General features: G+C 36.6%; 1 protein-coding gene across 5 annotated transcripts in view; it reads right to left on the reverse strand.

The window, feature by feature from the left end:
- NIPBL (NIPBL cohesin loading factor) overlaps positions 1 to 14,601 on the reverse strand; it is a 202,114-nt gene extending 187,513 nt beyond the window's left edge. For all 5 annotated transcript variants that reach the window (XM_047093423.1, XM_047093397.1, XM_047093407.1 and 2 more), the window contains exon 1: positions 14,246 to 14,601. The gene's annotated coding sequence lies outside the window, so the exon portion shown is untranslated. The remainder of the gene's footprint in view (positions 1 to 14,245) is intronic.
- Between the last annotated feature and the right edge of the window lie 356 nt (positions 14,602 to 14,957).

The raw sequence follows: 14,957 nt of genomic DNA on the forward strand, positions 1-14,957 counted from the left end.
TCCTAAATAGCAGCCCTACCCTCCTTTTTTCTGCCCACTATCTAATCTCTGCATTGCTGCCAAAAAAATATTTTTCAAATACAAAACATACTTCATTACTAAATAAGTTCTTGATTCCCCAGTGCCTTTAAAATAAAATGCAGAGTTTGTAAAGGCATATACAATTCCTTCATAATCTGGACTATGTCCCTCTCTGTAGCTTCAAATCTTTTTGGCATGCTCCTTTTCCAGCCCCATACTCCGATAATCTGAGCATCTGCATTTTCCAAAATGGAACTGTTGCCCCAGGCTCTTAAATCTAATTAATGACTTTCAAAATTTAGTTTACACCTCATCTCTAGTCTAAATTAGGTGATCCCCCTCAGTCCTGCTCTCTTTGTGAATCTTGATATTGTAATATAATCTTTGTTTACCTGTCTATATTAGACTTTAAGATCCTTGAAGGCAAGGCTAGCATCTTTTATTTCAGCATCTCTAATATCTTATATAGTTCCTGAGACACAGGAAATGCTCAATGTTTGATGAATAAGTGAATATGAGATCATTGCCATGTCCATATCACATTAGATATTTCTTATTTCAAATATTAAGAGTAAGTACTAGGACCTACCTAAAAATTTATTTTTCTTTCTAGTACATTCCAATCTAGAAATTTTCTTACCTTTTTTTTTTCTACTAATAGAAGATTGATGATCTTTTAACTACAACTGTATCTCTAGGAACTACTCCTTTTTTTCATTTATCTAAATTCCTTTTTTATACCTTTGTGTTTTTACTAATCCATAAAAATCCTAAAACCTGAGACCACCCAATAACCCCTTAAGCTTATAGTTGAAGAAATGAGCTCAATGACATGAATGTCACTTGGTTAGCAACTAGTTTAGATTAGATTCTATGCTAATTTCACTATATAATACCTCCAAATGATACATCCAGCTTGAAAAAGCTTAAGACCTTCATCATCAAGGAGTTCAAAAATATCTTGGAAAAAAAAGATCACATCCACAATAGTGGGCAAGAGGAGCAGTTAAATGACCCAAGAATAATCTTAATAGGGAATTTGCATCTATATGAAAAAAATGCATTTGCTGAATGAATTAAAACATGAATGAAAATACTGACTATGGAAAGGTAAAACTATTTTTGGAAATATATATTAAGAGCCATAAAAATGTTCAAACCTTTTGGCCCAACTTCCACTTATTAGATTACAACTCTAAGTGAATAAACTCCCCAAAGGGCACGAGGGCAGTACATATAAAGATGTTCCACTGTCTTATTTTTATACAGGAAAAAAAGTGAGAGCAAATAAAATGTTCAACAGAATGACTTAGGAAATTATGGTTCATTCTCTGACAAAATACTGGGTAACATTTTTTAAAGTTTCTAAAAAATTATTATTATTTAAATAATCTCTACACCCCATGGGGGGTTTGAACTCACAATCCCAAGATCCACTGTCGCATGTCCTCAGACTGAGCCAGCCAAGAGCCCTGGGGTAAAATTTTAAATAATTACAAACACCATTAGGAAATTAGGAAAATCTTAATGAGACAACCTTAAGACAAAACAAGTCTATGTATGTATAATTTAAACCATGAATACATATTTAACTAAAATTATATTCATATATTTTTATTAAAAAACTAGTAGGAAAAACATAAAATATGAGATTATAAATATTTTTCTTATTTTCCAAATAGCATGTAGCTTTTTCCTACATTGCTTCTATAATTGGAAAAAAGGGGGAAGTCTTTAACTTTGAAGTTCTTAAAGGATTTTACATTCTAAGTTCCACAATTTAGCCTTACTTAACATACCAGAAAACTATAAGTGGTTTTAGTTTCCAAGAAAACTAAGAGAATGGAGAACTGCTGAACTATGAAGTTTTTATAAAGAATCACTAAAATCATATGATAATTCATGTAGGTAACAGCATGGCTCAACACCTAACAGCATATTAGAGACTCAGATACTGAATTTCATCCTAGGTCAGTCAAACAAACTTGTTGCAAATCGTAAGTCATTTTAAATTCTAGTTTTTATGCCCCTTCATCTGAATACTGAAGACATACAGTGACACTTTGACATACACTACAAACCTTGAATAACTGAAAAAGACTGAAGAACTATAATATTTCTCTCCCTTTCCCACCAACTCTCAATTGGTTTTTGCAAGTCATTTTAGCCTTGAGCCTACAAATTTATCCCATAGCAATGAAGACAGAAGTACAGAGGCAATACTTGAAACCAGAAGCAAATCTGAAACAGGAATAATAGTAGAAAGAATCCAAACCACCTGCATACAGATTTTTCTCTTATCCAGCTAAGCAAACCTAATTGTCCAAATATAAGCAATTAACTAAATTATACCAATTCTTTGCTTTAAGTGTTTTCCCACCTTTTCTGGGCTTTGTGTTTTCTTTCTTCCATCAAATTTACTCAATGTTTAACAAACCCCACCCATCTTCTGTCACTCTATTAGTCCTACATCCCCAAACTGAAATATAATTCAAATTCATTTATTCAACAATTGTTTGTTGAGTGCTGACAATGTACAAGGTACCAGAGACTCCAAGACAGGATTCTCCTGTTAGTCTTTGTAAATTGCCTTTTGATTGATCTCATTTTCTCAAAAACATGGTAATTAGCACTACAGCACAACATAGCACCTATTATTTCTTTAGTTATAAACTCTGGATATAGTGAAGACATGTTTGTTTTTCAAAATAACATCACATTGTAGTGTGTCCTTCACAAAAGAGATACTCAGGGTTATTTAAACCAATAACTCTTAAGTAGATCCTTTTGTTGAAATGGAGAACGAAGGAGACAACTTCTTATTCTAAGGAAGAAACATTGTAAATTATACAAAACCACCAGCAATAACTTCACAAGCAAGTAATATAGTTATATCTGACTCTTGCCATTAAAAATGTCTGAATGCCTAGCAACCGAATGGTATCATATCCCATTTTGTTTCTTTAATATTGTTATCTGCAATAAAAGTGAAAGTTATTCAAGTCAACTTGTTTCTATAGTATAGGGGGAAAATATTTTTTAAAAAGAGAGAAGGAGATGGAGAGAACCTGAGCAGGAGAGGAGGAGAGGGAGAGAGAATCTTAAGCAGACTCCATGTCCAGCACACAGCCTGATGAGGTGCTCAATCTCATAACCCAGACAACATGACCTGAGCCAAAGTCAAGAGTCAGACGCTTAACCAACTGAGCCACCCAGGCTCCCCAGTAAAGTTAATTTAAAAGTCCTCATTTACCCTTTCCTCCTACAGTCCCATTTTCTTCTCAACTCTTGACTCTGCTCCTTAACACATCAACACAGTATCAAAATAAACATACACATTTATGAATTATTTTACTCTAAACGTAAGGTATGGAAGGATAAAGGTGGCATTGAAACTGTTCTAGTCAATATATACTGGGTTGTTCGTCAGAAGCCTAGATTTTTAGATATAGTGGAAATGTGCACAGAAGACAGTCTCATTTAGACGATAAAGCATGAATGTTAATAAAAATTATACCTTAATTTTAGTTTTTTAAATTGTTTTTGGTCATCTCTCTATCCGTGGAGCTTGAACCCACAACCCCGAGATCAAGAGTCACACACTCTTCTAAATAAACCAGCCGGGCACCCCTACACCTTAATTTTAAATACCAGAGCCCAAGCATATAAAAAAATACCCTAACTAAATACATCTTTCACAACTATCTCTAAGTCTTCTTAAAATGAATGCGAGAAGTTATTCTGTCTGATAAGCTGTATATACGTGCCTACTCTAAGAATCTAAAACAGAAGAGGGATGGATTCAAGTGATATGCAGAGGTGTTATGAATGTCAGAACTGGATGGACAACTGGATTGAAGGTACAGTAAAGGAGAAGGGTGAAGCATTACCACCAAATCTCCAATTTAGGGAACTGAGTTGATGATGGAAACATTCACCTACTTCACATAGTTGTAAGAACAGTTTTTTTCTTTTGGAGGGTGGGGAGAGTGGTGAGAGTAGGGAAAAATTGAAGGATGAGTTCAGATTTATATACTTTTGAATTTAAAGTATTTATAAGACATTAGGAGGTATCTAGACAGATGGATCTGTCTCAGGAAAATACATCATTCTGGAGGCAGATTCCTGAGTCATCAGCATACAGGTAACAAGCATATAAAAAGTCATATAAATAGATAAGATCAACAGGAAGGGATAACAGAATGAAGAATATAAAAAACCACCTCAGGAATACCAAGATTTAAGGGGTGGGCAGAGGAGGAAGAACTAGCAAGAGTCAACAAATGACATATTAAATACACAAGGGAAGAAAAAGAAGAGACAGATATCCTGAACCCAAGGAAAGAAAGGTTTCAAAAAGGGAGTGGTGAAAAACAAAAAAGGTGGTCAAATAAAACGACCAGAAAATGGCCCTTTTCTCATTATCTGCCCCAACTTTCAGTAAACAACACTGCTTTTTTTTTTTAGGTTTATTTATTTATTTTTGAGAGAGAGAGAGAGAGAGAGAGAGAGAGCGCGCGCGCACGCGCGCAAGAGAGCACACAAGCAGGGGAGGGGCAGACAGGAGAAGAGACAGAATCCCAAGCAAGCTCCGCACCATCAGTGCAGAACAAAACGTGGGGCTCAAACTCACAAACTGTGAGATCATGACCTGAGTCGAGATCAAGAATCGGATATTTAACCAACTGTGCCACCCAGGCACCTTCTAACTTAAAGCATTAAAAGAGAGGCACCCACTGTTCTTCACTATAACCGATGCTCTACTTTTAGTATAAACAACAAACATTAAACTTACAGTAAAATGTAAACTCAGTTTTTGGTGAGTTATTATTGTACCATCCCTCATATCTTATTCTAGTTTTTATGTACTATATGTTCAAAATACATGATACTACCTATCTTAATTTTGATGAAAAAGAGGGTATTGCATATTTTACCTGGTTGGTGGAACATCTAACATGATAGAATTAACTAATAAAAACAAATACCACTTAATAATAATGTCAATTACAAATTTTTTGAAGGGGTAAAAATAGGCAAGTAAAATTATATCAAATAATAAAGCAGCTGCAAAATCTGAGAAAAATATCTAAAGTTGTTTAATCTTTTTTGACAGTAGTACCAAAGGTAAAGGGTATTCTAAATCAATTTCAAAATGAAGTCACCAACAACTACTAATACATGCAACGACACGGATGAATTTCAAAAGCCTTTTACTAAGCGAAAGAAACCTACCACAGAAGACTACATACTGTATGATTCCTTTTATACAACATTCTAGAAAAGACAAAACTATAAGGACAAAAATTATATGCGGTTACCAGGAGCTGGAACAGAAGTAGGAAACTGATTACAAAAGGACATAAGGCAACTTTTTGAAGTGATGAAAACATTGTTTGAGTGTGGTAGAAATTGCAAGACTACATGTTTGTCAGAACTCATCAAACTGTATACCTAAAACAGTGAATTTTACTGTGTAAATCACACTTCCAATAAGCTTTACTTAAATTTAAAAATAATTTCAGTCATCATATCACTATTTTATGTGAATAACATTTTTAACATACTGATATGTATTTCTCATTACAGGTAACTTATCTACATTGTTGTTATACACAATACATAAATTAGAATTAACAAAGAAAATTAAAACTGTAATAAATCAACCTTGGGTTTAAAACAAGTATTTGGATACTTTCCCTCAGTATCTTACTCGCAATTCTATTGTCCAAAGGACTGAAACAAAAAACCCTTCCTATAACTTTACCATCCTTACTAACAATTAAAAAAGGAACCCTGTTTTAAGTTTTTCTGTGATTTACTTTTACACACAATTTGTTATGTGTGTACTGTTAAGGATGTATGTAAATAAAATATTCTTACCCAAAAAGCAAGATGCCTTAAGAACACATATATAGCTAAGAAAATTATATTTCAAGATTAGCATAAACATATACTTGCCACTCACTAATCTTAGATTTAGAAATGTATCTTTAGGAAATATCACATAGCTCCGTTCTAATTTGTTCAACAAAAACGTACTGAATATCTACAAAACAGGAAAAGCACCGTAATGGTACTACAGACATAAAGATAAAAATAATACAAGTCTCCTTGCTCTCATATAGCTGGTGGTTTACTATGGCTGACAGACACAGGAACAAATTTTATCCAAGAGATACAAGTAATAAACCAGCAAATGCTAGGACATGGAATAACCAGAGAAACTTCCATGAAAAAGGCATGCTTTCTTTTTCTCCTTAAGAGAAATTTCTGGTCTGTGAGTAGATGTTTTGAGAAGTAACACAAGTCTACAGAAGAAAGCAGGAATGCTGCACAAATATACATTTTCACAGTTAATATCAATGCTTTCTCACTAGCATTATGAACTTATGAAAATCTCAGAATTTGAGGCCTTTCAAACTGCTCAAGTTTTCATCAAGGAAAATATTACAGAACTAGCCACATCAACACCATCACCTGTACTCACTGTGCTATAAAAATTTTTTGCTTAGGACACTGACACAGAAAGGAAGAAACACATAAGAAAAGGGAAAGAGGAAAAAGATTGATAAAGTTAAGTAAAAAGCTAGCTTAATAAAGTTAAGTAAAAAGCATATGTCATGTGTGTCTTTCAAGATAACCCAAAGGTGGGTTATGGCATAAATACTGCATTCTTAATTCTTTTCTCAAAGGGGAAAGAATGATAATAGCTTTTAGGGCATCACACTTCAACTTTCAACTTTAGAGTTTTCTGAAGCATAGGGCAGAACCTTGGCGGGGGGGGGGGTGGGGGGGTTGGAGGGGGGAACTGTCATGTGTATCAGTTTTTTAAGAACAGTATTTTAAAGGGGGGAAGTTATGCCCAATTTATACTCATAGAAAATTTCAATTTGGTCATCACCAAGGGAAAACTAAACTACATACAGCCTAACTCAGATGATCAATTTCTTTTGGTGGAAACTGGCAAGCCACAATGCTATCAGATAAAGACAACTAAAAGCAGGTTTAAAAATCCTGAAAAGGTTGCCAAGTAGAAGTGTTGAGAAAAGTCAGTGATGTATTTTACTTATTAGGATTAATTTCAAGGACAATTTTTGTTTTGCAAATTAAAAAATTAAATATAAAATCATAAAGATTAATATTTTTAGAGTCAACTATAGTTTAAATTGTAATAATTCATTAGTGTTTCAAGCACTGTAAGTTTTTAAGGTATCTAGAATCAGTGACCAGTTAAAAAACAGTACTCTTTAAACAAGTGCACATATTATCAGCATAGGACCAAAAGACTGAGAAGTACAAGTGACTCAAATAACTCCAACAAAAAGGAATCGAATATTTCAAAATTGTGTCACAGCTTCTGAATTTCTCAGGAGAGGTAAAAGTACAAAAAACTTTTAATAAATTAACTGATACTAATTCCATGGTTTTACATACTGAAAATGTTTCCTTCTTCTGCCAATGGACAAATCTATACAAAAGAAAACTTTAAAGGTTTGGTATGTTCAAGTGAACTGATGTGACACACACGTAAGATGGCAAAATAATTTAGTTACATAAACTATGTTGGAGGTTTGATGTATCCTTGGGAATTCTTTTTTTAAGTTTATTTATTTATTTTGAGAGAGACAGAGTATGAGTAGGGGAGGTACAGAAAGAGAGGGAGAATACCAAGCAGGCTCTGTCCTCTCAGCGCAGAGCCTGACGCAGGGCTCAAACTCAGGAAACCATGAGATCATGACCTGAGCCGAAACCAAAAGTCAGATGCTTAACCGACTGAGCCACCCAGATGCTCCTCTTGGTAATATGTTTTAATGCTTGACATTTTTAGAAGAAATAATCACAATAATATAAAAATAAAGTGGCTTTTCCCATTTTACCAATTTCTGTAAATATAGCTTGCATATATTTAAAAATAAATATCCTTCTTAAAGGCACACTTGTGTATATACATTTTGTACATTACACGAGGTGTAAACTAACAAGGTATTTTACAGAAAAGACTGTAATCAAATAATCAATCATCTATAACTAACCAAAACAGTTCAGAATTCCTCTTTGTGACAGAAAAAGTGTCACTGCTTTATAACCAAGTCTATCCTTTTTATCAAAAAAATGTATTACAGGGACACCTGGCTGGCTCTGTGGGTAGAGCATGAGACTCTTGATCTGAACTCTGTGAGTTTGAGCCCCACATTGGGTGTAGAGATTACTTAAAAAGTAAATCTTTTAAAAAGAAATGTATTATAAATCTTGAAAAGGCAGGGTGGTAGAATTAAAAGACGTTTTAGAGTTAGACACATTGGGTTGGAGTCCTACCTCTAACACTTGCTACATTTGTCACCCTGGTCGAGGTTCTTAAACATGATGAGCCTCAATTTCCTTGTCTGTGAAACAAGAACACATCGCTAACCTCACTGGGCAGCTAGGAGGTTCAAATCATGATACACAGTGTAGTGGTTAAGGGTGATAGGTAAAGCATCAACTTTGGAGTCCTTTCTCCGCTTTCTTCCACTTGTTAGCTATGGGAGCCTAGGCTAGTCATTTAATCATTCTATACCTCTGTTTTCCCAACTCTCTTAGAATAATAAACACAAGTAGATTCATATATCTTGAAGAATTGAGAAAATTCATGGTACATGGATATCGCTAATAACATTACATATTATAAATGTAAACCACTCAATATAGTGCCTAACACAAAAAAGATCTTATTAAATCTAAGTTCTCCTAAACTAACTTCTAAATTACTTTTACTGTCTCTAAAACTCAAATTTACCCCTAAAGATAAAGATTTGCCATTAAGGATTAAAAAAAAGACTATCGCAAAGGCTCCAAAGGTTATCATTAAAGGAACCCCCTTAAGATTGTATGTAATAGCAAAAGCTCTAGAAAAAGCACACAATTTCCCAAGTTGATGACTTTGAAAGGATTAACATTCTTTTGCTATAAAACGCTAGAGTTTTTAAAAATTATCAGTCATACTGATTTATACATTCACCTACTACACAATTGATTACACACATTTCTATAAATGAAATCACTCTCTAAAGCCAAATTTTCCCTTTCTAAAAATAGATGCTATGACAATTTCAACTCAAAAATGAAAAACTTAAAAGAAGTAAAAATTACAGACTGCCTAACAAATATAAGATGGTAAAGATCTGATTTCAAATATTATATAGGATATACAGTCTGCATTATATTTTAGTTCTTTGCCCCAACTACACAAGTTCCTTGCATATATGACTTATAAGTAGTGAATTAACTAACCAAAAAATATGAAGATTTTACTAAAACTAGAAATGTGGAATCCTAAATTCTTGAGAAAAAAATATAAATCAGACTGACCATTTACTAATTATAAGACAATGGGCAATTTTCTAACCTTTCCAGCCCCATTACTTCATCTATAAATTGTGGATAACAGTTTCTATTTCCTGAGCTCATTATTTTAAATGAAGTAATATTATAGAGTCATACTTAACACAATTTCTGGCAAATGATAAGCCCTCAAAATCTTATCTAGCTGGCAATGTTGCATTAAGAAATAATCTCTCCCAGGGGCGCCTGGGTGGCGCAGTCGGTTAAGCGTCCGACTTCAGCCAGGTCACGATCTCGCGGTCCGTGAGTTCGAGCCCCGCGTCAGGCTCTGGGCTGATGGCTCAGAGCCTGGAGCCTGTTTCCGATTCTGTGTCTCCTTCTCTCTCTGCCCCTCCCCCGTTCATGCTCTGTCTCTCTCTGTCCCAAAAATAAATAAACGTTGAAAAAAAAAAAAAAAATTTAAAAAAAAAGAAATAATCTCTCCTAAAAATATCACTTTGGAAATAAAAAGAAATATGCCTTAAAACAAGGCAATCTGACAAAACTCAATTAAAATGGACTCTAGATTTACACCAAACAAAACAATGTACAACACAAATATCTATAATCACTTTTACTATCTACCTGGGCAAAAAATTCTAAGCACATAAAATACTTTTTAAAATTACAATGATAATTGCTTTTTAAAATTGCTTTTAAACCAATTAGAAAACACTAAAATTCCACGCTATAAAAAAAACTTTCAGGAGTAATTATGAACTGTTTACTACAACTATGGTTAATTGACTTAAACTCTTTAGGAGAAACATAATGTAAATAAATTCAGTCATTCAAACACCAAACATACCCACAAGGTCAGGCTTTCTAATTTAAAAGTACTAGTTTCATACCTGGAAAATACAACCAAGAGACAGGTATCATAGCTCCCCTAAAAGAAGAGGAAAAATCACCCTGGACTCAGATAATTGAGAAAGCCACATAAGGTATCAGTGTCAACACTGAGCAATAGCAATACCTAGCTTTGTGACCAGAGCGCACACTTTTGTTAAAACAACATAATCTAATAAACTTGTAAGAGTAAGGGAATCCCTTATTCTCACTCACTACATGAACCTACACAAATCACATGGCCTCTAAGTATCAAGATTTTCATCAAAAAATGGAAATGATGCCGAACACTTCTCTCACAGAGAAATGGGAATATTTAAAAATGAACTCAGGTCACCTTGAAAAAGAACCATTTCAAAAATTCAAAGAGCAATTATAAAGAACAACTGCTCTTTGCTAAAAAAGTATATTTTAAAATGATTTTTAAAGGCTATATAATACCATAAATTACCAGCAAAGTCAATTTAATACGTTCAGGATATTAAAGTAAACATCTTCAACTAAACAGTTCATTACCAGGTTTCCATAAAGTTCCTAGTCAGTAATTTCCTATTCACTTTATAGCAAATAAATGTGATCAACAACACTGAAGTTACATTTCTCAAAAAGGAATTTTTATTTACCTCATTCTTCCCAATCACTTCACATAACACTAAAATCTTATTTTAAAATTCCAGAATTACTCATAAATGATCCTTGTCCTAATAAGCAATGGGGTGGAGAAAGTTAAATAAAATCATATAAAATTCAAACTCTCTAGTTTTTATTTACTCTATCATTAATTTTTACATCAATATAGAGCAGGTCAAAATATGAAATAGATGGGTTCAAATGTTTCTACAGCAGTCTGATGAGAGATTGGTACCAAAGAATTAAATATGAAATTAATATAGGAAGTCTTAAAAAACACATGTTTGAGTTAGGTAGTCTGGCACCCAATAAAGAGGATTACATATCTGAATTGGTATAACTTTGCTCACAGTATTTTTGAAATTTAATAATGATCACTCTGCAGAAAACTAAAACCTGGTTTACTATCATCCTAAGTGAAAACTTTCACTTTTCATCCTCAAAAATAATCTCAAATAGACAGTCTTTCTTTCTTCAAATGTAACTTTTTACTTCTTAAAGAGGGCAGTATAAAGATCCCTAGCACAGGTTCAAAATGCTTTCCAATAACTTCAGTAAACAAATTGTTGAATGACTTTCAAGAAGCAGCATCCTATGTACTCTTCTCAAAACACTAAAAATAATTATTTAATATTCAATGTTAATTTGATTCACTAGACTTTCACCACTTTAGAAGTGCTTTCTTTTCAAGTAATTATTATAAGTTATTTGTAACTCAACAGACTCGAGAGAAACAATAAACCACACTGTTGAATAAATACTAGGAATTAATTCTCCAAATAATATAACTAACATTAGAAGCCTACTGGAACACTTATAGTGTCTTCTTTCACTAAATTAAAAAATAATGATAATAACAGAAATACAGAAATAGCCACTAGCGACTATCCCAACCAATACAGGGGAGGTAGAGCAGAGTATTCATAATCTCCAGGGAAATACAAATTATTATTCCTTCCAACTAAATTGTCAAAAAATTTTAAGTTCAAGTTTAGGTTTTGTTCGAGCTTTACAATGTTTTTTCCTTTAAAAATAACTTATTTAATTGGTTTGGACCAAACAACAAATATTTTCAACTTACTTTAAAATGTTTATACTACTTTAATGAAAGATATCACACAACCTATATTACTTACAGAACACTAAATATGTAGAATTGGTAAAATAAGATCTGGTAAGAACTAATTCATTTTAATTCCAAAGTCACAGGAAAAAAATCAATCACATAAACATATCTAACACACTGATTCAAACATCTGTGTAAGAAGGCTCCCCTTAACTATAAAACGCTAAAAATAAGTTGCTTCTGTTGATGAAAACTAAACAAGCAGAACTCCTCTTTTCCATTACCTTTAGTAGAAATATGTTCATCCTTTGACATATGTCTCCGTATTTTATTTAAATAAAAGTTGTAAAGGCATCACAGGTTCATATAAGGGCCTTTCAAACATTTACACTGAAAACCTTATCCACACCCCCCCTTCCCCCGCCGCTGGCCCCCAAACCCTCTGTTTAAGATATGAAGTGTTCCTCCCTTCTGTATTCCCTCTCCCCAACAAGCCCCCATTGGCATGCCCCCCCCCCCCACCCAGTGTAGGCCTGAGGCCCTGTAGCAAACAGTGTCTAACAGGAGCAGGCAGCACAAAGACAGGAATGGGAGATTAGTGGGAGGGAGGGAGGCCGGGATTGGGGCTCAGCAGGAGCTTCAGGCTTTTTAAAATTCAAACTGCTCCCTGACCAATACAAATCACGGACACGCTACTGACTACTACACGGATTTATAGCATTAAAAACATGCCTAGTACGTGACAGCTATATTAACTTCACTCTTTTTAACATTTATCCATACGTTTGCGGGAAATGTGGAACAGTTTATTTTAAGCAGAGGGCTAAACTCAAAAATAACCTTCAGAAAAGTTACTTATTCTACAATGACTATAATTTAACAAGACACAAAAAATTCTAACCAATGTAACCCCCATTAGTAAAACAAGGGACTTTGTTGATCAGTGTTGCTTCATTCTAAGCAGTGAAAGTTTTCCTCCCCTGAATATGAGACAAAGTATCAAAATAGTCTAACACCAGGAACATTTAGTTTTCTAGGCAATTTGTATGGCTGAGGACTTTTAAATGGATTGTTCTTCCCTTATGCCAACCTATCTGACCAACGCCTCCATAAACAAGCTCTGAACACTTAACTTACTCATGAACTAGAATTTGTTAAGGCAGAACTGATATTTTTCTCTAGCATTTACAGATACATTTGACCTATTAAAATGACACCTCTCTCATTACACAGTCAAACATCATGGGCACAAACAGCCAATGACAATCCTGGGACCTCAAGAAGATCTGCCCTGACATGAAAGGATGGCACCTTCTACATTTTTTTTTTTTAACCTCCCTGGGATTCTAAGCATAACTTAATTTCTATGCTTTTAAAGAAAATTGGTTTTACCTATACCTCGGTACAATTCTCAAAACAGGTAATATTCTTTGTATGCTTCTACACACTTAGATCAGGAAGTACCTGAGAATTGTATATACAGTCGTTTAAAATTGTCCTTACATAACGCACACAAATCTAAAGTGGCAGGGTAAACCTGTCAAGTACTTTACACTTGCCTTTGAATAAAAAGTCCATGTGCAACACACACTGTCAAACAACAACATAAAAACTCTTGGGGGGGGGCATATGCAGTGTCTACCACACTATGGTTTTCTACATTAAATATTCATGTGGGCAATTTAATTCTTTAAAAATGAAAATGAGTCTTTATTAACTTTCTAATGTCCAAACAAGTTTTACACAGGACACGAATTGCCACTGGATCCGTGTCTGAGTATTTACATTTGTCTCACTAACTGAAACTACTTCCTCCCTTCATGGGGTCACAGGGGGAAGAAGGGGGGTTGTTTGTTTCACTGGGACGTTCCCCACTCCGGGACCAGGAAAGTTGTAAATATGGGGACGAACAGGGCACATTTGCTGTTAGTTGTATTGTTTCCGCCTCCTCACTAGCTACGGCTCTTCTCCCTGGCGAGGCCTGTCACCGACCAGCAGTAGCTCCGCTCAGCCCGGAGCTCTCCTAATCCCCGAGCTCAAGTAGATTCCGCTGGCCCGCGGCCTGCACTCTCCGCCGGGCCTACGCCTCCCCGGCCGCCCGGCAGGAGCCCAGTCCCCGCCACCGGAGCCGGCCGGGAGAGAGTACAAAACCACCGCCACCCAGGGCGGCTGCCACCGGAGAGGAGCGAACTCTAGACTCGCCCGTGGAGGAGACCTGGGGCCGCTAAGGAAACGGCGGGGAGGGGAGCGAGGAGGAGAGACGCTGAGGACCTGGCGCCGCCGCCGCCGCCGCCGAAATAAAGAGCAGGAATTTACCTGGGCGAATCGGCGTCTGAATCCAAGGGGAGGCCGAGGCCGCTGTGGCGAGAGACTATAATCCGGGCCGGGAGGGGGGGTGGCTACGGCTCCTCTTCCGTCTCCTCAGTGCGGGGAACATGTAGAGCCGGGGGGAGACCAGCCGAGAAGACAAATCGCTGCTTCTTCTTCCTCCTCCTCCTCCTTCTCCCACATAGAAACACTCACAAACACCCGACCAGGGGCCCGAGCTACCGGGGGGGCATCGCCGCCGGCCCGGGAACCAATCCTCCTGTCGGCGGGGGCGTCCCTCCCTGCGGCTTGGTGGTGTCGGGTGAGTCGGTACCGACGGAGGGAGGGGGGGGAGGGCGGGGGGGGAAGGAGCCCTGTGTGTGTCTCTCTCTCGTTCCGTCTCTCCCTCTCAGAACAAAATGCCGACCGGAAGTGCAGCTGCAGGAATGACTCCCTCCGCCGGCGCCAAACACTAACAACCACCCCCTCTTCCCCACTCCACTTCCGCCACCGCCGCTGCCGCCGCCACTTGGGCTCGCGTCCTCGGCCGCGCCGCACCGCGCCGCGCCGCACCACCCCGCGCCCGGGCTGGCCGGGGCCGGCAGCAGGCGGCGGCCGCTGTCCTTTGCGCCCTTCTCCTCCTCAGAGCGACTGCGGATGTTGCCTTTAATTGTCGATCCTGCGGAGCGGCGTTTTCGCTGCGGCACGGACGGGCCGGCTT

This window comes from Lynx rufus, unplaced genomic scaffold (assembly GCF_022079265.1).
Source record: "Lynx rufus isolate CCGP_SWC_20201006 ecotype Redwood Valley unplaced genomic scaffold, mLynRuf1.p SCAF_1, whole genome shotgun sequence".
Lineage (NCBI taxonomy): Eukaryota > Metazoa > Chordata > Mammalia > Carnivora > Felidae > Lynx > Lynx rufus.